Here is a 26,682-nt window from a genome sequence, read left to right as displayed (position 1 = left end):
TATATATATATATATATATATATATATATATATATATATACCCTCCATTCCAAAAGAAACCGAACTTTTGAAAACAAATAATACCACTAGTGCCATCTGTTGTAATATTTTATCGGTAGATGGTGTAGTCCCTCATTGACAACTGGTATAAATGTCATGACATTTGGATGCACGGCAACAAAGTTATTGCGTTTCAACTGTCAGTGTGTTGTGTACATCGGTCGGAAAATGAATTTCAAACAACGAGCTGCAATTGAGTTTTGTGTTAAACTGGGTAAAACTTTTAGTGAAACGCACCAAATGCTACAAACTGCATATGGTAATGAGTGTCTATTCCGTACGCAAGTTTACGAGTGGTTCAGGTGATTCAAATCGGGTAGAGAGACGCTGAATGATGACGAAAGATCAGGCCGTCCCAGAACCGGATTATCGGAAGAAAACATCGAAAAAGTGCGTGAATTCATCAAACATAACAAAAACTCGTCGGTGAAAGTTATTGAAATGGAATTAGGCATTCTTCAAACAACCGCATACCGCATTTTGACCGAAGTTTTGGGCCTTAAGAAGGTTAATTCGCGGTTTGTACCACACAAACTCACCGAAGACCAAAAAGTTGATCGAATTGCGCATTGCAAAGACATCGTTAAAAGTGCTCGGCAGGATCGAAACTTCTTGAAATCGATTGTAACTGGTGACGAGACGTGTGTTTTTAATATGAGCCCGAAACAAAGCGGCAAAGTGCTGAATGGAGAGCGCCGGATGAAGGAACACCCAAAAAAAAAGTCGCTTGGTGAAGTCAAAAGTTAAGGTGATGCTGATTTGTTTTACGATTCAAAAGGAATTATCCACAAAGAATTTGTTCAGCCCGGCCAGACAGTCACTGGAGAGTTTTACTTGGGCGTCATGAAGCGTTTGCTGGCAAGAATTCGTCGTATTCGGCCCGAATATCGCGAAATCGGCAGTTGGACTCTTTTGGACGATAATGCACCATCACATCGTTCGCGAATTGTAACTGAATTTTTGGTCAAAAATAACATTATTCGGTTGCATCATCCGCCCTATTCACCAGATCTCGCTCCGTGCTATTTCTATCTGTTCCCGAAACTGCATTTGGCGATGAAAGGAAAGTGGCACGCATCGATTGATGCCATTTAGAAGGCGACGACCGCCGTCCTAAAGACCATTCCAATAAAGGACATGGAGAAGTCGTTTGACAACTTGTTGGAGCGTGCAAATATGTGTATCGATGCAGAAGGGGAATACATTGATTAATAAAAATGATTTGTTCCAAAATGTACATTGCTTTTCTGTTTTTTTAAAACGTTCGGTTTCTTTTGGAATGGAGGGTGTGTATATATATATATATATATATATATATATATATATATATATATATATATATATATAGATTAGCTAATCTTTGTACTGAACAAACTTCCTATTAAATATTGAGATTTTATTTTACTGATTCCAATATTTACTCTATGGAACAGAAACACGGACATTACGCAAAATCGATGAAAAAAAAAAAAAAATATTGGAGGCTTTCGATAAAAGGAGAGAATTAGCTGGGTTGAACGGAAAACTAATGAGAAGGTGATTAAAAAATTAGCAGTAGGGGAGAAAAGAATTTTAGATCTAATTAAGAGGAGGAAAAGGAACTGGTTGAGACATTGGCTGAGGAGGAACTTTATTATGAGGGACATGCTAGAGAATATAGTGGAAGGAAAGAGAGGGAGGGGCAAAGGGGACTCTAGTTGAAGGAAGATATTAAAACAGAAAATTGCTACGTCAAGACGAAGAGACTAGCTGAGGACCACCGTATATCGAATTTTCTGAGTTGCAACAAGTGTCCTGCCAATAATGGCAGAATAGCTATGATGATGATATGTTAGCAATATTGGCCTCCCCCCACCAAAAAAAGAGAGAAATTAAAATAATAACGATTATAATCAAACTTCTTAATATTTTAGTATAATTTGAGTAAACACTGAAAACGACCCGACTGTCCATGTCTTTTGTGTAAACTCAACTTATACAAATACTTTTGACCTATATTAGAAATACAAGTTATTTGAAATACTGTACAAAACCACTGTCACTTGTGAATATGGATTATTTATTGTTGTATAACATTATGTCGCTCAATCCTCGTGTGAAATATACCTGAGGAGGCTAAAAGTTATATTGATAAACAATTATTCAACGTATAAGCACCCGCCCATGAAACCAAACTTGCGGTCACGTACAGGGCCGTGCAGTGGAAACTCAGCGCCCGGGGCGAGAGTATACGATGGCGCCCCCATACATATATTCCAAGTAATTTTTCCTATCTTTTTTCCTTTATTCCTCCGAATTTTTCGCCCCCTTACTTCGGCGCCCGGGGCGTTCGCCCCGCTCGCCCCTCTCCACCTCACGGCTCTGGTCACATACACAAGTTTTTGTCAATGTAATGAAAATGTTATTTAAATATTAAGTTTTTGAACACACATTAAAAATTTCTAACGGATGCTTGATCCTCTTTGCCAAGACCATAACCATGTAGTCGGCACCTATGATGTACGGAGTTACCGATGTTCAATACTACATTTCTCTTTAGTTTTAGAAGAAGAACACCAGTAATACGTTTTGAAATGATGTAGTATCTAGTTTTAGATTCCACGATTATGCACCGAGACTAAGAGAAATGGTGATGATGAGAAATGAATGAAATGGTAGAATGAAGAAAGTAGGAGGAAACGGGAAAACCCCAAGGAAACCTACACACACGGACTCTATCCATCAAAATAGCTCACATGGTGAAAGTTGGGATCAAACTAGGGACCCCAGCACCAAAGGGGAACGCTCTACTACTGAGCCAGTACTTGTGCAAGACTCTTGCGCAAGAGTCTTGGTCTTGGTCTTGGTCTTGCAGGTATGGTCTTGGTATTGGTCTTGGTCTTGCACCCCTTGGTCTTGGTCTTGGTCTTGCATCGGGATTCCTGGTCTTGGTCTTGGTCTTGCACCCCTTGGTCTTGGTCTTGGTCTTGCATCGGGATTCCTGGTCTTGGTCTTGCATGCAAGACTCTTGCAAAAACTGCAAGACCAAGACTCTTGCGCTCATCACTAATTGCAAAGTCTTTGGTCACTCGTATGAATCTGAAACTGCGGGATAGGTGTAAAAACAAAAACACGGATGTGTTATTATTTCAAAAGAATAACATTCAAAGTAAAAACATGTTCTAGTCTCCCTCGTAGGATACCAGACGGGGTCCAACTCAAAATGTTGAAATGGGAAAGGGGTTCAAGCTGAGTATCGTATTATAGCTGATGTTAAGTGAAAGATGAAACAAGTCTCGACTCTTGATGATAAGCCTGTGCAAAATGGTGGTGGATCAAAATGTCAACACAAGTGTGTTAAAAGATTCTAGGTTCTTTTAAACTATCTCACCGTTTCAGATTAATAGGAGTGGCCTTAGACTTTTCAATGAAGATTGCGTTGATATTTTGACAAACCGCTATTTTTCAGTCTTATTGTGGAGAGTCGAGGCTTGATTTATCTTCTTTCATTTAACAACAACTTTCATGCGATATGCAAGTCGACCCCCTTTCCATTTAAAAATTTTGAGTTGGACCCCGTGTGGGACCCTAGGGCAATGTATTTTACTTTGATACGTTGTACTTTTGAGATGATGGAAGACGTGTTGTTTTTCTGTTTTCAGATCTGTCTCACCGTTTCAGATTTTTCGGGGTTGCAACGGACTTTATAGACACGCTTAAAGAACATAATAAAAATGAGTAAAGTGCTGCCTCCAAGCGGAATGCATGAGGCCTCCCCAATTTTGGTAACCGGTTTTGGTCTTACCTTGACTTAAGTTTTCAGGAAATATATACATCACCCCCTCTTTGTGGGTTCAGGTTCAAGTACATCCCTAGTAAGAAAAAGGTCACAGCCAGTAACTTATTTATTGCATTAAATATAACGATCTTTGAGTAAATTAGTCACACGACTCTTATTGAAATACAAAAGCAAACATACAAACTGCATATTTGAAAATAACTTGCCCCTAAAGTATATAAGTTTGTTGTAATTAACATAAAATATGAGAACATGTTGATGTTCAACCATCAAGTTGTTAACTAAGCAGCTTTCTTTTGTACCACGTTAAACTTGTCTGCCAGTTTCCAGCAATTTTTAGATATGCTATAATTTCCAGTTTGTATTTGAAAATTGAATCTATGTTGATATAGCAAGTGATAATATTCTAGAGTTTTTCTTATATGTGGCTTATATTCTGAAAATCGATATATATATATATATATATATATATATATATATATATATATATATATATATATATATATATATACTGTATATATAAATGAAGTATACACATGTACTTTTTGCATACTTTCATAAATAAATAGAAAAAAACAAGACAATAATATCTTAAGTATCATTCAACAACTATATTGTATTGGTTTCGCCAGATACAAACGGAATTTTCTGGGTTCCTATGACCATTATATTCAGTTAACATACATAGAAATAAGTTACAAATTGCGGATTGAACGGGTTACTACTTGATCTGAAAAAAAAAAAAAAACATGAGATGAAATCTTTAACATCCTACGGTTATGCCCTTTAGGCTAAAGCATACAGATGATTAATGGAAATGAACAATCATAAAATGATTGGTGGAATGAGAATGTGGGAGAAAACAGGCAAATACCGAGAAAATCCACGGACACGATGTTGTCAACCATAAGCTCGCTTGGCCTGGGATCGAACCAGAAACCCCAAGTACCAGAGGTGAGCGCTGAGCGCTCTGTCAGTAAGCAACTATGCCCATGTGCCACCATAACTTGATGTGGTTTGCCCATCGTGTATCTCTTCATTCAATCTTAATGTCATTTTATAAAGTTATAAAAATGGAAATTGAACTTTTTTTTTCCCGCAAGTGATTATTTCCGCTTCACTGATCTTCAACGGAACCACACCCCATAATATGATTATCCACTTCTTGATCTTCATCCATGCGATACAAACATCAAAAGATTTTCCACTTTCGTATTGTTTCTCTCGCCTTAGGCTAACATCATTTCACCTGGTTTTACGAATGTCTCTGGTCAGTCAACTCCGCCGTCTACGGAATGGGCAACGACCGATATTCACTCACTTTAATCTAATTATAATACGAAAGTGAAATTCTGCCTAGCTTCAGCACTGACTGTGAGAAATAAGATTATTGAACAAACTGCGTCTTTCATTCGAATCCAGCTCTACTCATTCGTTACTATCTCAGAAAATACTTTTATAAACTGAATTTTAAGTCTTACTTTAGAACCTCACACTACCATAAAATGCGTGGTGGTGTATTCCTTCGTAATTCGAACAAGCTTAGATTCCTGGAACCGAAAATTCACAGCAGATTATTCTATAGTCCTATTCTGTAGTCTTCTCGCTAAACAGGGTATCAAAGTATTTGTCAGAACTTTCTCAATGCGTTGTAGCTATATCCTATAAATGCCATGGTGCTTGAAGTAAATATCAAAAATACCTCGATAAATGTATGTGTTGAACGGAAAATCTACATTACAGATTTCAGGCCATTGATACAAGCAATAAAGATTGAAAATAGATTGAAGTTTGCTGAGCTAGAGAATAAAACAAAATATGATTCTAAACCTATCCATATTAGTACAAAAACAGAAACGCGAATCACTAAGTCTAAGGTTTTTTGGTAGAAAAATGCTGAAATTAAGAAGACAATCCAATTAGTGGCTAATTCTTTAGTGAGTAGAAAGGAGACACAATCAAATTGTTTTAGGAAAAACATGGTGGACTGAAAAGTCACTTATTAATTAAATTCCAATACCGGGTCTAGAAAAATGCTCTGATTGTTGGTTGCAAAATCGACACAATCCAACTGTTTTGATGAAAACTTGGTCTACTGCAGGGGCGCACCCACTAGGGGCCCACCGGGTCCGGACCCCTCCCAAACTTTTTAACTCAACATACATTTGTACACTTTCTTATTAAAACTATACTTGCTTAACAGCGAAATGATTGATATAGAAAAAAATTTGATCTTACACTTCATTTGTACTCTTTCTATATAATCTATATTTTTTCTGAAAATATAGGTGGAAGTATTTTACAATTACTTATCGGGTACAGAATAATATCGGGTACAGAATATAATTCAGTACACACAGACGTAGTGCGTATAGTACACATAGTATTGGACCTCCCCAAAGCTTGGAACCCCCAACAAAAAGTTCCGGGTGCGCGCTTGGTATACAGAAAAGTTATTTGTTAATTAAATACTTGTTAATAGTAAGTACTACACTGTACTCTAAATATTATGTAGAATAGAAAACTACTTCAAATATATTTCACTAATTAGTTATTTCAAAACTGATACTCACTATAAAGATAACAAATACTCATTCATTTGTAAAATCTCAAACCAATTTTCGATATTTTAATATTTGGAAATACCAGACATTTTATTTACTTTTTTTCTAATATAGTTTTGTACTGCGAAAACGACCGCTAAACATTAACGTCGCCAAGGAAAGTTCGCTTCACTTTTACAGAAAATTTAAAATCCTAATATTTGACCAATATCCTACATAAAATGGTTAATTAAAAGTGAGATTATGGAAATAACAATGTAATGCAGTAATAATGGAAACTCAAAGTAAGTGGCTATATGATAACAATTTCTGGATTTGATACATATGACTTATTTTAGTGGAGTCTGATAGACTGGACCCCCAAAGTACAGGAATCCTAAAAGTAATAAAATATCTTGAACTTCTTGTTTTAATGCTCCATCAGAACTTGACTTCATGAAACTATAATAATAATAATAATAATAATAATAATAATACGAAGGAAATTTTACTAAAAATAACTTCTACTGCAGCTATAAAATACCAACCTTCACCTCCACATGAAGCAAGGACTGACCTTGCAATACTGACCTACTAATACCAATAGTATGCCATGTATTCAATTTATGATATTAAGAAATTTGTTACATTTGTTCATGGTAACTACAATTAAAGTCAATCATACATTTTTATCCCTTGAACACAGATAATACAATTAAAACAGAAAAAAAAAATTAGGACTTACTGATTTATAACTTTTACGGAAACTATTTGTTTAATTTAAAGAGAGGAAATAATACAAGCTTACTCATCCAGTTATGTGTGAAAAAGGGAACATCTTGAAATAAAAGACAAGAAAAAAAGAAAGAAAAAGAAAAACCGAAAACTTTCTTCGGCGCTTAACAGCGATCTACATTGTGCTATAAAATCATGGTTGTTATAAAACTAGTGACCACGAACGAAGCGAGTGTACCATCACTCAACACATGACTCTTCCGAGTTTTTCTGCAGACTGAGCTGACACAGAGGCAAAAGAAAAGAAAGGGGCTAGTTTCTTCAATAATAACCCTCATTGTCCCATCACTAGAACTGGCACACACCATACATTTAACGTTTTGCTGCATCAAAGCAAAGTGATTCGCTCAGAGATTTTTATTAGACAATCTATCCACTTCTCTCCACATTTGGCATTGTTAAACACAAAATACATGAATGAACAAAGGAACACAAAGAAGGTTTTATCTCTGTGTCTGTAATACTGTCGTTCTTTTAAGTTGGTTCTGCAAACATTGTATTTCATCGAGATGTTATATTTGCACAGAATATAATATCTAAATATATCCCAGTAATTAAGATGACAATTATGTTGGAAATCCGACCTCCTAGATAAAGAGATTTACTAGTTTTCGAAACAAGAACAAGTATTTGAAAGTACTGATAGGTTTATAGCATAACCAGAAATTTATATATTTTGACAAATTCTAATAATTGGCATATCGAAAATCAGTACTGAACCACTGAAAAATAGAAAATATATTACAAATGAAAACTTCCATGACATTTACTTCTGAAGGCTAATATCTGAATCTGTCCACATCTCATACTATCTATTAAAATGCAGGGTAAAAGTTGTACTACTAAAATTAATTTTATTAATGTTTACACATCAAGAACTTATGTTTGTGTTTAACTACTATCAAAGCAAAAAATTATATTTGTTGTAATAAACGAGGCAAAGAAAATGTACAGATTTTCTACTTACTAAATATCACTTTTCTTCTTCCACTGTATCATTTTCTTTATATACAGATGGTGATCAGAAAAATGGAAACATCTGAACGAAATTGCAACTTACCAGATTAATATGGTGTCGGGCCACCTTTTGCCTTCAGAACAGCCTTGATGCGACGTGGGATGGAGGCATAGAGGTCGTGAATGGTAGCAAGTGGAATTTTACACCATTCCTCCTGCAGGGCATCGGCCAGTTCTGTGAGAGAGGATGGAGGTGGAAATCGTCGCCGGAGTCGCGTTTCCAAGACGGACCACAGATGTTCAATTATGTTGAGATCTGGGGATTGGGCGGGCCAGGGGAGGTGCTGAACTTCATCCCGATGTTCCTCAAACCACGCTGCAACAATGCCAGCTGTGTGAATGGTGCATTATCATCATGGAAATTGGCGTCATTGTCCGGGAACAACATCCGGACCATAGGATGCAAGTGGTCTCCTAAAATTGCGACATAATCGTTGGCAGTGATTCGTCCGCTAAGTGTGACCACAGGATCCAATGAAAACCATGATATGGCGGCCCACAGCATCACCGAGCCTCCGCCATGTTTCACAGTTGGGCGGAGACACTGCAGATCATAAGCTTCTTTGGGCGTTCTCCATACATAAACACGGCCCGTGGTTGGGAATAGGGTGAAGGATGACTCATCCGACCATATCACACGTTTCCAGTCCTCAACGGTCCAAGTTGCATGGTCGCGGCACCATTTGCGGCGTGCGAAAGCGTTATGGTCCCTGATGAGCGGTTTGGCCCGTGCAACACGACCCCGTAAGTTCATGTCATATAATTCGCGGCGGACTGTGATTGTCGAAACAGGGTGGGGGAGGTGCTGATTGAGTTCCTCCGTCACTTGCTCCGCAGTGGCACGATGGTTCTGCGTGACAATGCGCTTTAATAGCCGGCGTGACCTGTCACTAATGATTTTCTTCCGCCCACTGTTCCGCTTCCCCGATGTGGTTTTCCCGTGTGTTGTGTAGGCCGTCATCACCTTCGACACTGTCCCACGCGACACACCTAACACAGTAGCCACTGTCGTCACACTCACTCCACATAACCGCGCACCAACAATTTGCCCTCTTTGAAAATCTGAGAGGTCTCCCATTTTACACTACCTCCGTCTGCTGCAGCCACTGGACACTGTTGTTCCACTGCGCCTGACGTAGTATGGAGACCGACCTAACACACCACCACCAGCGGTCCGGCGCTGCGGGCGCCACGACACCACTGCCAACCCATACATCTGACGTGTTGCCAACTACAGGTGTTTCCATTTTTCTGATCACCATCTGTAGTTCTTACGGGAAGTCTTAGTTAAGATGGCCATTCTTCACATTCGAATTAATTGAATTCCCTTTGCTATACCACATTTCAATAAAAGTTTACTTTATAGCACGTAACATCTAAATTAGGGTGGAACGAAAAGAGACTTGATTTTTAAATCTTGTTTCTAACAGTACAGAAAAACTGCCTCGATGTGAAAACGATAAAAGTAAAATTTTAGGATAGTAGGAGAACGCTTGGAGGTGCCGCAAGTACGAGAGTTTCATAAATCTGACGTTTCTTGTTCGATTTCAGCCTCGTTCACTCTTTTATCTGCACTGTAAAAACTTTTTGATTGTACTTGTTACGTCTCTTTATTGGTGAAGCAAACTTTTTTGGGGGGAGGGGGGGTTGAATTTATGAGAGTTCAAAAAAATACCAAAAATGTGCAAAAAAACACCAAAAATGTGCAAAAAAACAGTCTTTTAAAACGACAAACTATTGTATTACTATAGGATATTCCTCCCCCCGAAAAGGTGACTAGTGATACTCCAGATCCCGTTTAAATCCTAGTTCACCCTCCCGATGAGGGTAGGACACTACTATGAGTGGAAAGTGGGTAACATGTAAAATGATCGAAAACGATCGATATTGTGTGGAATCTACAGCTTTTCGAGGTCGTTGAGATGAAGGGTGACACTTTCAAAGTCGTTTAGTTTAAATTCAATATCAGGCACCAGTGCGGAGTAATGCTCCTGAAAGTGGGAAGGGGTGACATGTAAAAATAATCGAAAACGACCGATATTAGTGTGAAATCTATAGTTTTCGGGTCGCTGAGATGAATAGTGGCAGCCCTAACAACGTTTAAGTCAAAATTCAGCGACCAGTGGGGTAAGACACCACTAACACACTTGAAAGGTAGTGACATTTAAAATAATCGAAAACGATCGATATTAATGTGGAATCCGTACTTTTCGAAGTCGATGAGATGGACAGTGACACTCCTGATTCGTTTTGAAGCAAAGGATGTTATATGCTCACTGAATTGAAATAAATAAAGTCGGATCGACAGCACATTTATTTGGTGATACGAACACTATAGAACAACCATTCTTACACAAAATTTATAACATGTAGGCCTATTGGAAGCTTATAGTTGGGCCTAGAAATAAAGTTACTAATGCGGCATTGCTAAAATATAGTTTAATGAAAGTGAATGCGACCTGTCGCTGGGTAACCGGAAGACGAAGAACTGTTTTTTTTTTTTTTTTTTTTTTATTCAATCAGCAGATGATCTCTCGAACAAGAAAGGAAGGAATAAAAAATCGTTCCACTCAACGCATTTTTCTTCACTTTCACAACAAACCAACGACAGAATACTAAATGGATTCTAATGAAGAGTCTTTAGAACAATTGAAAACGAAACAATGCTACAGACAGTATCTCACAGGAAGAAGACATCTATCTGTTCAGTATTTAGCCGACAACAGATTTTACTAACTGAAAAGTTTATATTGAACACAATGGCCTTTCCCCACCTTTTTTTCCTTCACTTTTTGGTCGTAAACAGATACAGTGCAAAATCCATGATGCATACATACAAATAATTAAGTATTTTCCTGTTTTTTCTTTTCTCTTAATAGTTTTCCACATCAAAGGGTCTCAAATTTTCCAATCAAATATTAGTCTAGTTATCTCTGCGGCTACGACTTATGAAATATCAAATTACTGAAGAACCTAAATAACTTCTAAATACTACTAAATCTTCTAAGGTATGACGTAAACATACATTCTATAATATTCTTGGTGTTTAATGTGGAAAAGTGTCTGAAGAACAACGTCATTATCAATCGACAGATCCCAGTGAACTGGACAAAATGATATGAGTGGATGTAAATTCTCATGCCTATTTTTCGAGAAAAATGAAAGTTTGTAAACCAAAAATTGATGTTGAATGATAATCATGCTACCTATTAAGATGAAACAGATCCTGAAATATACCCTCAGCAAAATTTTCCATTATGACTCTTAGCAAGACGACAGTATACAGTATGGTTCATGATAAAATCCAAAATTATGATACATTCTTAAACTATGATCTTTGTTTATCTATGTTCAATTAAAACCAATCCAGTGGTTCCGAAACTTTGTTGACTGTTGACACACTTTACTGCAAGCCGACGACATCGCGACACACTAGGATGATTAGAAATGAATGCTACGATGTTTGTCCGGGAACTACTACTAGATCACTACATCGATTTTGAGGATTTTTGGTACACGACCATAACCTAACTTAGGTTTTTTTTAAAATCATATTATTTATTTAATAAAATGTTACAGTAGCAACAAAAGCGTCTGAGCTCCAACCTATAAACTTTGAATTCAAACCTTTGATTTACTGTTATTTGTGATTTCACGTTTAACAGAAACAAATACTTTAAACTATGTGTACTTTAAATAAATTATTTAAGTAGACCTTTTTTCATATAAAGTTTATTTTTTAAAATTATTGTTCAAATCCTTTGTATTTTAATAAGCCTTTTCCAAAATCAATGCAAATGAATTGTACTGCCATCTTTGGAGTTCTTTTAAACTATACGTTTGTGGGCGTTTGTATGCTTGTGGCCAATCCTTTCGACAATGAGATCTCGACAATGAGGCTCTAGAAAGATTACGTTTTCACTGATCGATTTCAAATTTTGTGTAGATTGTCCAATTCTAATTGAATATTTAAAAAAAACATGCCCATTATTTCTTTATTACATTTTTACGGGTACATTGGAAGTGCTGAAATTAAAAAAGACTAGCTGAACTTGCGCTCTCTAGACAGCGCATCATTCGCATATGAGTATAAATATCTTTCTCATTCCTCACAACATCGGTACATGTCCCTTTACAGACACAAGTAAAAGACGTCTTGATTAAAAAAAAAAAAAAAAAAAAAAAAAAAAAAAAATCGGCAAGGGCGAAAAAATGAAATAAAATCTTTGAGTCCCACGGTTTAGTTTTACGTCCCACGGTTATGCCGGTTAGGCTAAAGGAGACGGTGATGATGAGTAATGAATGAAATGGTGGTATGAAGAAAGTGGGAGGAAATGGGAGAACCCCAAGAAAACCCACGCACACGGTGTTTGTCCACCACAAAGTTCACTTAGCGAGGGCTGGGATCGAACCCGGGACCCCAAGCACCAGTGGTGAACACTCTACCACTGAGCCACCGTGGCCCCTATTATTTATTTGAGTATCATGACATGAAACAAAGTAGAACAGGTATCTAGTTTTGGGTTTCTAAACAATATTACTAGTAGATTTCACACGTGAATATTACATAAAATGATAAGAAGGCGATAGAAGCCCGTAAGAAGAACGAATTGTGTAGGTCGTTACTGTATTGTATTTGGCCACAACATTGCCGTTACGAAAAAGCTAATTGGATTTCTGCATTCGAAATTCCCTATAGAGAAGAACTGAGAAAATTAATCAATGGAACAAAAGTATAAACAAATAAGATTTAACAAGGATTACTGTGCATAGAACAAATGTTAAACTGAGAGAAAATGAAAGGAAAAAATATCGATTTAAGAGTTCATAATCAATTGCAAATGCTTCTCAGACCCATTACACTACAGTAGTTTCTAGACAGAAAATGGAGGATAGGAGGTTTGTAATGAGTGTTGCACCTCAAAAAGATAATTGTTTTCAACGTAGAACATAGCTGACGAAGGCTATTGCTATTCTTTGTATTGAAATGGCTTTACTAATGAAGTGATAAGAGGTACACGATAAAATAGTTAAGATGGTGTTTTCACTTGACGGAAGATATTAACGAAGAAAATTCTTATTACGAAATGAAGACATTATTTATCAGAGGGAGAAATATAGAGCCTACATATGTGGTAAATACGTTGCCAGTGATGGAAGAGTGCTTGATAATTATGTGAAGGGCAGAGACGAAGTTTTTATTCCGACTCTTCTATTCAGGATACATTATTAGGTAGATTTAGAGAAAATGATTTTCTTTTAATTGAGTGTTCATATATCCATCTCTCATTATGACTTATCCTTTTAACTACTTATATATGTCTACGATAGAAAGAAAATGAGAAAATATTCAAAGAGTCAACTAATGAATGAAATTATACAAAAACGCCAAAAATAATACAGATGTGAAATATTTTAAATCGTAAAGGGCACGCAGATGCATTTATGTGTTTTACTTGTGTTTTCTTGCAGGTTAACGTGTCACTGGAGACAAAAGTGTACTGTATGCGTACCTTTAGGCTTCACAAAGAATGTTAATGAAACATGCATGTCTAGTGGCAATATATTTTATGTGCAATCAAATCTGGTAGACGCAAAGAAGACCGTAATTGCAAGATTTGGAACATAGACCTAAACAGTGTTGGACAAGATCTCCGTAAGGTTTTCTGTTCCATTTTCTCTTTAACACGAATCAAACAATAAATAAAATTCAGATTGACAGGACATTCCAAAGAGTTAATTGTCATAAAATAAGATTATCACGTGTCTGGGTGATTGAATATAACACACACACACACACAAAGAACAAAGTAATTGCAGAAGAAATAAAATGCATGCATGTCATATAGAAAGCAGTATACAACGTTGCATGAGAAGCAGCTTTGCGACAAAGCTAATATAAAATAAATTATTGAACTTTCTCTTTTGTACGACAGTCATTTCGACATTTTTAAATTCATAAAAAACTGAAGTATAAAACGTTACTAACACTACGTAATCGATTCCACTCATAGGCGTGCCTTGGAATCTTTCCTCGGAGTTTTTCTTTTATCTTGTGCAGAGAAAACAGAAAACAAAGTACTTTGACAAAGAAAATATTCTTTTTAATATACATATATGACTATACACTAAAAAATTAAAGTCACGTGCATCATTCGGATTTTTTCTGTCTAATTATATGCCATACAGCCCTATTAAGACAAATTCTATGCGTATCACTTAGATGAGTTCGGTCTCGCGTTCGATTCTCGGTGGGAGTTCTTGCCTCAATTACAAACTCGAGTACTGGTTCGAAAACCACTTTAAACAGTAGGTCGCGTCTCACATAGCATCGGTGTTGAATAGGGACATTAAACTCCAATCAATCTACATTTGTTAAATGACATACAATTGAAGCAATCTGAAGTTTAACTTAGTTTTACTGAAGCTAACTTATAACTGAAAAAGTTTTCTGTGTACTGTTTTTATATATATATATATATATATATATATATATATATATATATATATATATATATATATATATATATATATATATATATATATTAACTTTCAAAACACTGAAAAACACAGTACCGGTATATCAAAATTTTGAGCTGGTAATTTGTTGGATTATGTAGCAAAATATGACGAAATAAAATAGCTAATGATTGTCCATCTTTGTTTAATATTATTATTCCCTAAAACTTAAAATTAAAACAATGCAGTAGTGTAATATGAAGTGTAAATATGAATTACGAGCAAAACATTCTCCATATTTACATCCAATTCAAAAGTGTTTTGCTATCCAGCAAAGTAACATGTACTTCCTGTGAAATTATCGCATTTGAACGAATTTACACAAAACTTGAAATACATGAAGATTTAAATAAACACTTTTTCAGATTATGAACACATGTTATATTGCATTCTTATTAAAATTGTACGGTTCAGATCTAACTTTTAGTGACACTATTAACCACGAATTAACATACATACCGAAGGGCACATCAGTTAAAGGAAGAACTTGAACTTCTAAAGAACTCTAGAGTTTAAATGAAAAACGAAAGATTCATCGCCACAGAAACGAAAGCTCATGATCTTGAGTCTGTTAATCGAGCTCGTTGATGCATACTTTCTAGAATTAATTTTCAGTTTATTATAAGACATTCTAAATACAACGCTAATTAATATTAACACAAGTTTCTCAGAGATGCAACTTCCGAACTAAAACCGCCTTTCACCGAAAATGCAAGGTTAACTTTCGTAATGTTAAAAAAAAATCAGTTTTATAAACATTGTGTCTCACCATTATTCCGTGTTGCAGAGACGGATGACAGATGAAAGTAAATTAACATGAAAGAAGGTAGAATGAGAATGTGGCAGGAAACGGGAGAACCCACAGATATGATGTCTACTACAATGGACTGGAATCAGAGAACCATCGCACTAGACGTGAGAGCTCAACTATTCAGCCACCGTGCACCATTTTATAATGTTTAAATTGCAAATAATATGAAGAACAATGAATCTCACATTTATGTATCTGTACGAGTATATTACGTCGTATGAGAACCAAAGGAACGTAACTCCAAGAATGGAATTTTTGTTTGCTTGGATTATGAACATAATTCTGAAAGCTCCACTTGGTGTTTTTTGAGTGTCATTGAAGTTGGCTTTGTCATTAACTTGTCTGCTATACAATAATGTGTTTACCATCTTATTAAAACAACAATTGTATCAGAAAAACAACTTTCTTCCCTCTCTCTCCTGTAAACCTACGAAAATGGAGTTACGTTCCATTGGTTCTCATACGACGATTTAATAATGCGAATTTTAAATTACAGAATTACTTTCTAGCCTCTAGTGTTTGTAGTATATTACAGTATTAATGGATAGAACTTCTTTCATATAAGAAGTCCTGACTGATTCATCACGCTCAGGCCAAACTGCTTAAGTTAGAAACTTGAAATTTGGACAGGGGATAGGATTTGTGATGTAAGCTCCCACCAAGGAAGGATCTTTGGAAATTCGATTGAGAAGGAGCCAAACGAGGGGTGGCAATTATTATTTTAAAATGTCCATATCTCGGAATCTCTGAATTAAGAGACATGAAATTTGGAACATGCACTTCTCATTTAAAATAATTAGACACATGTTTAAGTGTTTCTGTGATATTTGACTTAGAAGAGAAGAAAAGGAGATGAGAATGAAAAAGGGATGAGAATTATAATTATAATAAGATGTCCACATCTCAGAATCTCTTCGACACATGAAAGGTATTTGGACTTCTCATTTATAATAATAAGCAACGTGCTTCACAGTTTTTGTTTAATATTCGCCCTAGAATAAAAGAAAAACGGAAGAAAGAAAATGGGTGAGGTTACAATTGTTATAATTGAATGGCCATATCTAAAAAATCGTTATGAGGGACATGAAAGGTGTCTGGGCCACAACAACCGATTTTGATGAAACTTGGTAGACTAATAGGACACCTAGCAAAACTAATGTAACTAGCAGGAATTTGTCGAAAAAGCTGTAGTTTTTGAGATACAGTCGATTCATTAAAGATGACATTTGTCGTCACATCTCGGGAACGGCTCCACCGAGATCAAGCAAACTTTGCAAGTCATAGTAGATACATTATACATTTAAAACGAAATTAAAACGAATTGTCTGCACCTGCGCAGAATAATTGTGCGCATGCGCATATCTTGAAAACGTGAAGACTGGGATATATTTTTCTCTTGCTTAGTTTGAACTACATGACGAGTATAACATAATGCAAAAAAGACTAAAATGTGAGCGTTTTCAAGCAATTGAGGTGAGAAGATATTGGAGGTGGTCTGCCCCCGGATACCACCCTCTAGTTACGGCACTCTGTCTGGCTTCTCAGTCATACATTTTCATTACACCTATGTAGAAGTCATATAGGTAACGTTAATAGTCGACAAATTCCGGTCGTAGTGATATCAAGTACTGTAAGTCATGTATGTTGCACAACAGTAACACAGTACTAAGAGAATATAAGGATAAACTATCAGGCCTATGGTCGCGGTCTATTGGAACGCATCAGTGTGATGCAGGCATCTATGCTTCAAAGAAACTTGCCAAAATCATAGGTCATAAGGTTACCTATACATAGTTAGTATGGCATGAGACGAGACGTTTAGGGTTGTCTCATCTCGTCGCGTTAAACAGTCTCGTCGCAAAAAGTATAGGCTGGTTCCAATTAGGGATGGGCAAAACCGTTTTCTAGAAAAACCGAAATTCGAAAAACCGACATTTTGTTTTTCTCCAAAACCTGGCCGGTTTTTCACCTAAATCAGTTCGGTTTTACACCGAAACCGGTCCGTTTTTTTACCGAAACTGGTTTCGGTTTTCTACAAAAACCGGTTCGGTTTTTCACCAAAACTGGTTTCTGTGAAAACTTTTGGAAAACATAAAACTATTTCTGTGGAAACGGAATTGATTTCCGGAGAACAACGGAACACTATTCTGGTCAGAAATAGAACCAATTTTGAAAAAACCAGTTTCGTTGCAAAATCGGTTATTTGAAACTTTTCAAAACCCAGTTCGGTTTTCGTAAAAACCGAATTTTGTGTCTACCACTAGTTCCAATAGATCGCGACTATAGGCCTCATAGTTTATCCTTACACTCTCTTAATACTGTGTTACTGTTGTGCAACATTGATGACTTCCAGTACTTGATATCACTACAACCCGAATACGCGACTATTAACGTTAACTATGACTTTTACAGAGGTGTAATGGAAATGTATGACTGAGAAGCCAGAGTGCCGTAACTAAAGGGTGGTATCCGGGGGCAGACCACCCGCAACATCTTCTCACATAAATTGCATGAAAACGTTCACCTTTGAGCTAATCCTGTGGCCTCCTCCGATTCCAGTCATCTGTTTATATTGCGCCCTATAGTGACGCTTGCTCACATGCTTTCTGTTTATTTTCTTGCCTTCATTATCTAGGTGCTGCGCAAACAGCCCTCTTGTGCACTACTCTAAACCACCAATAGGCTAATCCTGTGGCCTCCTCCGATTCCAGTCATCTGTTTATATTGCGCCCTATAGTGACGCTTGCTCACATGCTTTCTGTTTATTTTCTTGCCTTCATTATCTAGGTGCTGCGCAAATAGCCCTCTTGTGCACTACTCTAAACCGAGGGCTCCACTGGATACATGTGCGCCATACCTTTTAAATTGTAATAGTATGTACATCATATCCTCCCGCAGAAAACCTAGTTTTTATGCATTCCCTTTATTTCTTCTTGGTGTTGCATTTTCATAAACAGCAGTATATAAAATTGAAAAATTTCCTACGCTATATTCTACGACGGGGTATTACTAAGTCACTCTGTACGTTCAACTCAGTTACATATACAGTAAAAAGCTGGCTGTCAATTCAACACAATGACTCTGTTACCCGAGTTGTGGTAAATTTTGACACACTCTTTTTGCGACTTTAGCCTCATTGGATTTTGAAGTAAATTATTAAAATGGTAGTAGTTTAATCAATCACCACACATGGTTACTTGGAGTATGGAGTAATATTATTAACACATCATTGGTAGAATTCTCTGTACCATTATCAAACAACTATGCTTATTAAAAATGTTATTTCTTTATAAATGACCCGATCTTGCATCATTTGGCCCAGTCCTCGTTTTGCTTAACTAATTATGTGACATTCTTATGACAGATAAATGAAAAGATTTGTGTCCGGCATTTTAGCCGAAATAAGGATCTTAGTTTGATCTAATCCTAGTTTCATCCAAAATGGCGGACTATAAAAAAATCGCGGAAATAAAATTGGAGGGAAATTTCAAAAGAATACTCCCTACTACGTGAAGAATTAGGAAATATTTTATTTCTCTATAACTAATTTGTAATACGAGTATTTGCTTTCGGAAAAATTTCGGATATTTTTCCTTTCCATTTGAACTTAATACTCTCTCAGCCTGTGAATAGGCTATATTTGAGATGAGAGAAAGACAAGTTACACGTAATTTATTCCCTGTTACTAATTTCAAAGTAAGTGTTTTACAAAGTAACTTTTAGTTTGAGGTTTGTTTCCAAATATCTGATATTGTCAAAAAGTACTGCTAATCGGTATCTTAAAGGAAATATAGTTTGTATGAGTATAACGGAAATATCATTTGGATTTTAGATTTCTGGTTGGTTCCTTCTTATGTGGATGCAGAAGTTATTTTATTGTTATTTTTGCGATCTTTCAAAGGATTTAATTTCAGTTCCATTGCTTAAAAAAACTGTTAATGCATTATAAGGTATTTTATTGAAAAATGAAATGAAATTTTTGAGTTTTACGTCCCACGCTTATGCCGGTTAGGCTAAAGGAGACGGTGATGATGAGTAATGAATGAAATGGTGGAATGAAGAAAGTGGGAGGAAACGGGAGAACCCCGAGAAAACGCACGCACACGGTGTTTGTCCACCACAAAGTTCACTTGGCGGGAGCAGGGTTTGAACCCGAGACCCCTAACACCAGAGGTGAACGCTCTACCACTGAGCCACCGCGGCCCCCGTATTTTATTGAGTTCTAAATAATTTTAATTCATATGAAATTTGTAAACATTTCGAGCTAGATCTGACAAAAATTAATAAATCTGCTCATAACATTTTTAATGCCAAGTAAACTTCACATGATACTGGACTATTTCTCAGTACTTGTTCGAATGTCCGAAATGCGAATGTAGCAAATGACTACAAAGCTCTTTTACTACTTTCAGCATTTGCTTTATTATTGCAAAATGTTCTGAAGTACACTAATGTTAGATGTGCAAGATATCTGGAAAAAGCTCAAGATAAACAAGTATTCTTTATACTCTAGCAGGTTTTTTTTTTTTTTTATCTGTCTCGTTGTTTCAAGAAACACTTAATCAACTATTTTTTATTTTCATTGGTGAAATTACAAATTTTGGCGTTCAGAGGACGACTTTATTCAGCATCTTTCGTAGGAAGGTCAATAGGATGGGATACGTCTTGCGAAGAAATTATCTTCCTCATACCGCCATAGAGGGACAGACGGAAGGAAAACGAGGAGTAGGAAGAAGAACACAAATGATCAATGAGTTGAAAAATAGAAGAAAATATTGGGAATTAAAAAAGGAAGCTGAAAATTGAGAAAACGTGGGAGAAACATTTCCAGAAACATACACTTGAAAAAATCATTAGTCCTAGGACCTGCCAACAGGCAGAGTACTTAAGAAAATAATAATAGTAGTAACAATTATAAGAGATAGTGACAAACTGATCTTGATATGAATTAAGCGTACGAAGGAAGGACATGTTCCATCTTCGACCTTATACCGAAAGTTATAAATTATTATTTCCGGTTTTAATGTTGAACTGTACGTCTACAGTAGTTTCACAATATGAAACGCAGCACACTTGTTTTGTGTCGGTTACAATTAAACAAAGATCATTTTCTGCAAATTTTAGAAGGCATAGATATTTAACAAATCTATTACAAAAAGGTATAAGTACTCTATCACTTGACTGACAAGGGAAGAGAGGGAAATTATATATCGAAGTGGAAGATGACTTATACACCAATCGAAAACACTAATTACGCCTATTACGAAACTGTAATAAAATTTTTCCGAATGCATATATTGTGCGAGTTATATGAATATACAGGGTGTCCAGAAAATCCGTTTCCATCCCTAGAAATCGCAAACGATGAGACAGATGCCAAAACAGGAAAACACGTGTTTGACCATTTTAAAAGTACAACGTATCAAAGCAAAAAGTGTTGTCCCAGGGCCACCCGCAGGGTCCTAGGCGGGATCCAACTCAAAAACTGCAAATTTTAAGGGGGTCAAGTAGCATATCGTTGGAAAGTTGTTGGGAAATTAATGAAAATGGAACAAGTCTCGACTCTAAAATTATCCTGTGCAAAATGGTGGTCGGTCAAAATGTCAGCAAAAACGTCATTGTAAAGTCTATGACCTCCCCAAAATAACCTGAAACGGTGAGACAGATGTCAAAAGAGGAATACACGTGTTTCATCATTTCAAAAATACAATGACTGAAAGTATAAATATTTGTCCCAGGGTGCTGCACAGGATCCCAAACGGGGTCCTACTAAAAATTTTCAAATGGCAAGAGAGGTCAAATAGAATATTGTTGGAAAGCTGTTGGGAAATGAATGAAAACGGAACAAGTATCGACTCTCTAAAATTGCCCTGTGCAAACTGGCGGCCGGTCAAAATGTACGTCCTCATTTCGATTCTTCTAGCGCATTTGCTTTTCATTTTGCAATCGGCACTTGTTGTCATTTTCAGACACTTGCACGTATTCGCTGTTAATGCTGCAAGAAAATTTTTGTTTGAATCATTTTATACTTGATAGTCCAGACACGAGCATAAATACCACTATTGTACATTAGCTATATGTTACCTAGTCAGCTCTATACCCAAAGATGTCATTTTTTTCTTTTCTTCATTTCTTAATTTTATTTTATTTCTTTATTTATTATATTACTGGGCGCAAAGAGCAGAATCTCACAGTAGGAGCATTTTTTCTTTCCGTTGAGTGTAAGAATTAAAGTGAAGACAAACTAAAATCCGACTACAGAAAGAAGAGCTAAAGCGCAAGAAGTTTGCATAGTGTCATCGAAAAGCGTCCTAACTTGTTCCATGTACTTTTATTTCCCAATAGCTTTCAAACGATATGCTATTTGACCCCTTCCCTTGCCATTTGAAACTTTTGAGTAGAACCTCGTCTGGGACCTCGTGGAGGACCCTGGGACAAATATTTTTTTACTTTCAATCATTGTACTTTTGAAATGATGACACACGTGTTTTCCTGTTTTGACTTCTGCCTCGCCTTTGACTTTCAAGTATTTTGGGAGTGGCCATAGATTTTAAAATGACGTTTTTGCTGACATTTTGACCGACCGACATTTGCACAAGGTAATTTTGGAGAGCCGAGACTTGTTATGTCTTCTTGCATTTCCCAAGTTTTCCAACGATATGCTTGCTACTTGACACCCCTTAAAATTTGCAATTTTTGAGTTGGACCCCGCCTGGGACCCTGGGACAACACTTTTTGCTTTGATACATTGTACTTTTAAAATGATCAAACACGTGTTTTTCTGTTTTGGCATCTGTCTCATCGTTTACGATTTCTAGGGATGGAAACGGATTTTCTGGACACCCTGTATATTTATATAACTCGCACAGTATATGCACTCGGAAAATTTTTATTACAGTTTCGTAATAGACGTAATTAGTGCTTTCGATTGGTGTATAAACCATCTTCCACTTTGATATATAATCTCCCTCTCCTCCCTTGTTAGTTTTGCAAAGAATTTTATTAAAACACCAATATAGTCAATAACTAGCTGAAATGCCCGTACTTCGCACAGGAAGAGTACATTTAAAAAATTATTTGAACTTCTTCACTTCTTAGGATGCGAATTTCAATCAAAGAATAATTATAAAAAATCACACGATACTCTATTTTTGGAACAGATTTTGAACCCCTCTATCGTCCTTAGGATACGTACGTGTGCCATATTTTGCAACCCTTTCCGCTCAAACTGCCAACCATTATTACTACCTAAGTTATAATCTTTACAGTTGGTATTTAAAGGTGAAATAAAATTGCAGTCGGTTATAATACACTGACCTGCCAACAAATAAGGCACATCTGCCTAATGTGTCCATCCCCATATGGCTTTATACTTTTTAGGAACTGCACGGTGACCTAATGACTCCACTAGTTTCTAGATGTCGTCTGAAGGTATTGCAAGCCATACGCCTCTACAGCGGCCCACTGCTGTTCCATGTTCAATGTTGAGGACTGCCTGCACCGTACAGTCCTTTCCACATCTCACAAATGTTTCACTGCGTTCATTTGTACTGCGGATGAGTCACTGTATCAATTAGAAATCGTTAGAAATTTTCTCGAACTATTCTGTTGTTGTTCGCGACCTGTGGGCTTCGACAGTTTTCTTGCTGGAAAATGTCTGTCCCGTTGGCATGAACCATGGAAGTCCAGGATTTCCATATACCGTCTGACATTTAGGAATCCTCTTACACACGCTAATGGTCCCAATGATGCTGAACTGAGGAAACTGTAGACCATAATAGACCCCCAACCACCTTACACTGTACCAACCTGGCATGCGGCATCATGGTTTCATGCTACTCAAATAAACAAAAAGAACCCATTGTCGTTAAATTTTACCACATACGTTAGTGTTGGAATGCCGCTGCTAGGGTCCTTTCCTTTCTCCAGGAAACCATCTCGGAAGAACTAATGTATTTACTGAATATAGCTCCTTTTTTCTCAAAATATAGGGCTAAAAAATCATGATAAGAGGTTATAATAGCATAATAACAGTATATGCTTTTTACTTATTTTTTTCTTAAGGATATTTTATTATTTATTATCATCTTTTTGCTTAGTACTCTATTTTTGTTATAAACGTAATATTGCACGTAAGTGTACGGACATTTTTGAGATTGCAATTCTTTATATCGATATGTGCTTCTAACAAATCACTGATTTTGCAGCTAATGGGTTGGATAAGCTGTTGGATTAGTAGTTGAGTGATCTTATAGAAGAAGCTCGTATCTTCATAATACACGGATTTTCAAAACCTACGCAAATTTCTAGGGGATCGTTTATATTCGACCTTCTTTTGTTGAAATTTAGCATCCATTTACAGAGATTATATAGGGCAAAGAAAAACAGCCTAACGTAGCAACCAAACCATTGCAATGCGTTTAAATTATTAATACTCTCCCACTGGGAATCGAACCCGGTACCACGTGTACCAAAAGCGTGCGCACTAGCTACTAGAGTAGTGGGGAGAGATGCTTATATTTGAGCTAATACGGTATTCAGCTGACAAGTATGTTCAATATTTGAATAAAATGTATTTCAATATTTATCAATAAAAACAGTCTATAATTATCATGGAACACTTTTTACATCGATGAAGCTCTAACAAGAAGGGGCTCCAACGAACAAACATAAATAACTAAAATGGAATAAGTTACAACTTTCACAAGCCAATTAAGTTTTCACCCGTGCTCGACAGTGCTACAAATGATACTTTACTCAAAGCAAAAGTGGGAGAAAAAATGATAACAAAGAAATCTCCCATCTGCGAAGCGGTGTTGAGCCACTTGAATGAAAAAAGGTTGGCAAACGCATTTTTACCTGTATACACACCGGTAATTCATTTCTCTTATTCATTGAAAAAAAGTAGAACGGTTCCGAATCGACGATGCCGGCGTCCCAGAAACCCGCAGAATCTCTTGGATTTTATTGGCCAGGCGGACTACAAGAAGACACTGCTTATTGGTGAACTGGAATATGACGTCGACGGCAGGCCATGTGGTGCTGGAGAGCTGCAACAAGTGAGTGTTTCTGGAAGTGAATGACAACCAAGAGTTTGCCAAGGAAGGAAGTTGCAAATGCACTGAAGGACATGCCGTCTTATGAAGAAAAAAACTAGCGCGTTTTTTTAAGGTGCTTTACGTAACATCTTCATGAACAATTTACTGTGATCAGTGGTGGCGTAGCTTATAGTAGTACAAGATCAATTTCTGACGGGAGCTTAGGAGGCATGTGCTCCTTCTTGTCAGTGCCAAACGCGTGTGTGTGAATGGTGTGATTTTTAACAAAACGATTCCAACATATTTTGCTGCAATTTTAGAGGAGTCAGAAAGTGTGAAGTGTGGCCATATTTTAAATATGACTATGTGATGCTACATTTATCCATAATCTAAAACAAAAAAAGGGGGAATTCCAACATTGACACCACTTCAGCTGCAAGGTAAGAACAAAATTGTACACACTGATAAAATTATAACATTGGATGCTGTACATATTTAAGAAAATGTTTATTACACCGGCAGCATTAAATGATACTCCGTGATTTAAACTACGAAAGGAATATATGATATGGAATGAATTTTCAAGGTTCTTTAGAAGCGAAAAATTTAATTAACTAATCATATGCAGCACAATTTTGTTCATTCACATCCCACAAGTCCGTAGGCACGAAGCCTAGGAAGATTTAGTAGCCTCCATCAATTTTCCTTAGCCTCATCTATATTTTTCCAACGCTAATCGCACGTAATTTTCCCGGGACATTCTTATTTCTCAGTAAACCCCCGCTATTTGAAATTGAATACAGCCTGGATCACGCATCAAAAAACACATTTACCCTATTCTCTACCTTCTTTGACTAATAAAGTTTTCATATATAAACATGAAATTCGAGAAACTATCTTATAGACAACCTCTCAAGTTTCGAAACAAAGGTATCAACATTTTAAAGTACACTAATATTGATTACTCATTTATCCACACACAGATTTTTACAAACTAATTACTGTTCAGGAAAATTGTCAGAATTTAATGTATTTTACATTGATTTTTGGCGTAGTTTCTAGCATACCGAGTCATAATAATTTGCTCAATTCATTATTAGTTCTGTGATATTTATGTTGTTTAAGCCTATCACGCATAAAGTCTTAAATTAACTACTCTACATTCGATTTATTCTATCCAAAAAATCTCATTATTTCAAAGATAGGTTAATGCTAAACAAATCATATTTATTCTTTTTCTATAATATCATTTTTGACTCAAACTCAACTCACTATAGCATAATGGCTCAGTGGTGGAACGCTCACATCTAGTGCGTGGAGTCCCTGGTTTGATAACACGCCACATAACTTCGTGGTAAATATTATCATGGTTGTGTTTTTTTTCGGATGCTCCCGTTTCCTCCCACATTCTAATTCCATCATTTTGTATCATAATCATTTACTTATATAAATCATCTGTCTCTTTAGCCTAAAAACATAAGTGTGAGACGTTAAATTACAGATTTCATTCTTTTCCTTTACCATACAAATGATGTGTGTATATATTTGCTATTCATTATCACAGTTTCAGAGATACACTCTGGTAATTTTCTATTAGAAATATTCATAATGACAGATTAGAATAAATATTTTTTTTAAAAAAATACAATCCTAAGCCCTTGCTAGTATATAGGAAAAAATCTAAAAAAATATGTTAGGATGGGCAGCCGAATGACTTTCCAATTGCGAGATTAAAAATATACACTTATTTCTAGTACTATGCATCTATCTAACACCATTTTCTGAAATAAAACAAACATAAAAATTCACTCTATTAGTAAACCTGGTGATTAAAAAAAAAAAAAAAAAAAGATTTTATAATTTTAGACTGAAAAGAATTCTGGAAGGTCGGAAGACAACAAGTATATTTAAAAATGCCAAGTTAACATCTATTATACAATCACAAAAACACTAGAAAAATTCAGAATGGCCGACTGCTAGGACGGATTCGAATCCAGGATTTTCCGCAGTGAGAAAGCTAACCGTTTACCTAAAGCCGCTTGTTAATAATAAACGAATGAATGACAACAATAATCACTTTTCAAAAATAATTTATCTAAATGTAGTTTGGGTTGTCTACTT

The 26,682-nt window shown here is 36.2% G+C and overlaps 2 protein-coding genes across 3 annotated transcripts in view; one reads left to right on the top strand and one right to left on the bottom strand.

Moving 5' to 3' along the window:
• Positions 1-26,682, bottom strand: part of Setd3 (SET domain containing 3) — a 331,102-nt gene that overhangs the window by 141,398 nt on the left and 163,022 nt on the right. The gene's annotated exons all lie outside the window — the stretch shown is intronic.
• The window catches only part of LOC145694919 (uncharacterized), a 125,119-nt gene continuing 123,031 nt past the window's right edge, over positions 24,595-26,682 (top strand). For both annotated transcript variants that reach the window (XM_081771687.1, XM_081771688.1), the window contains exon 1: positions 24,595-25,001. The gene's annotated coding sequence lies outside the window, so the exon portion shown is untranslated. The remainder of the gene's footprint in view (positions 25,002-26,682) is intronic.

This window comes from Thermobia domestica, chromosome 9 (assembly GCF_964235325.1).
Source record: "Thermobia domestica chromosome 9, izTheDome1.hap1.1, whole genome shotgun sequence".
In the NCBI taxonomy this organism is placed as follows: domain Eukaryota; kingdom Metazoa; phylum Arthropoda; class Insecta; order Zygentoma; family Lepismatidae; genus Thermobia; species Thermobia domestica.
Note: the sequence above shows the minus strand (reverse complement) of the source record. Positions and strands in the feature narration are given on the sequence as shown.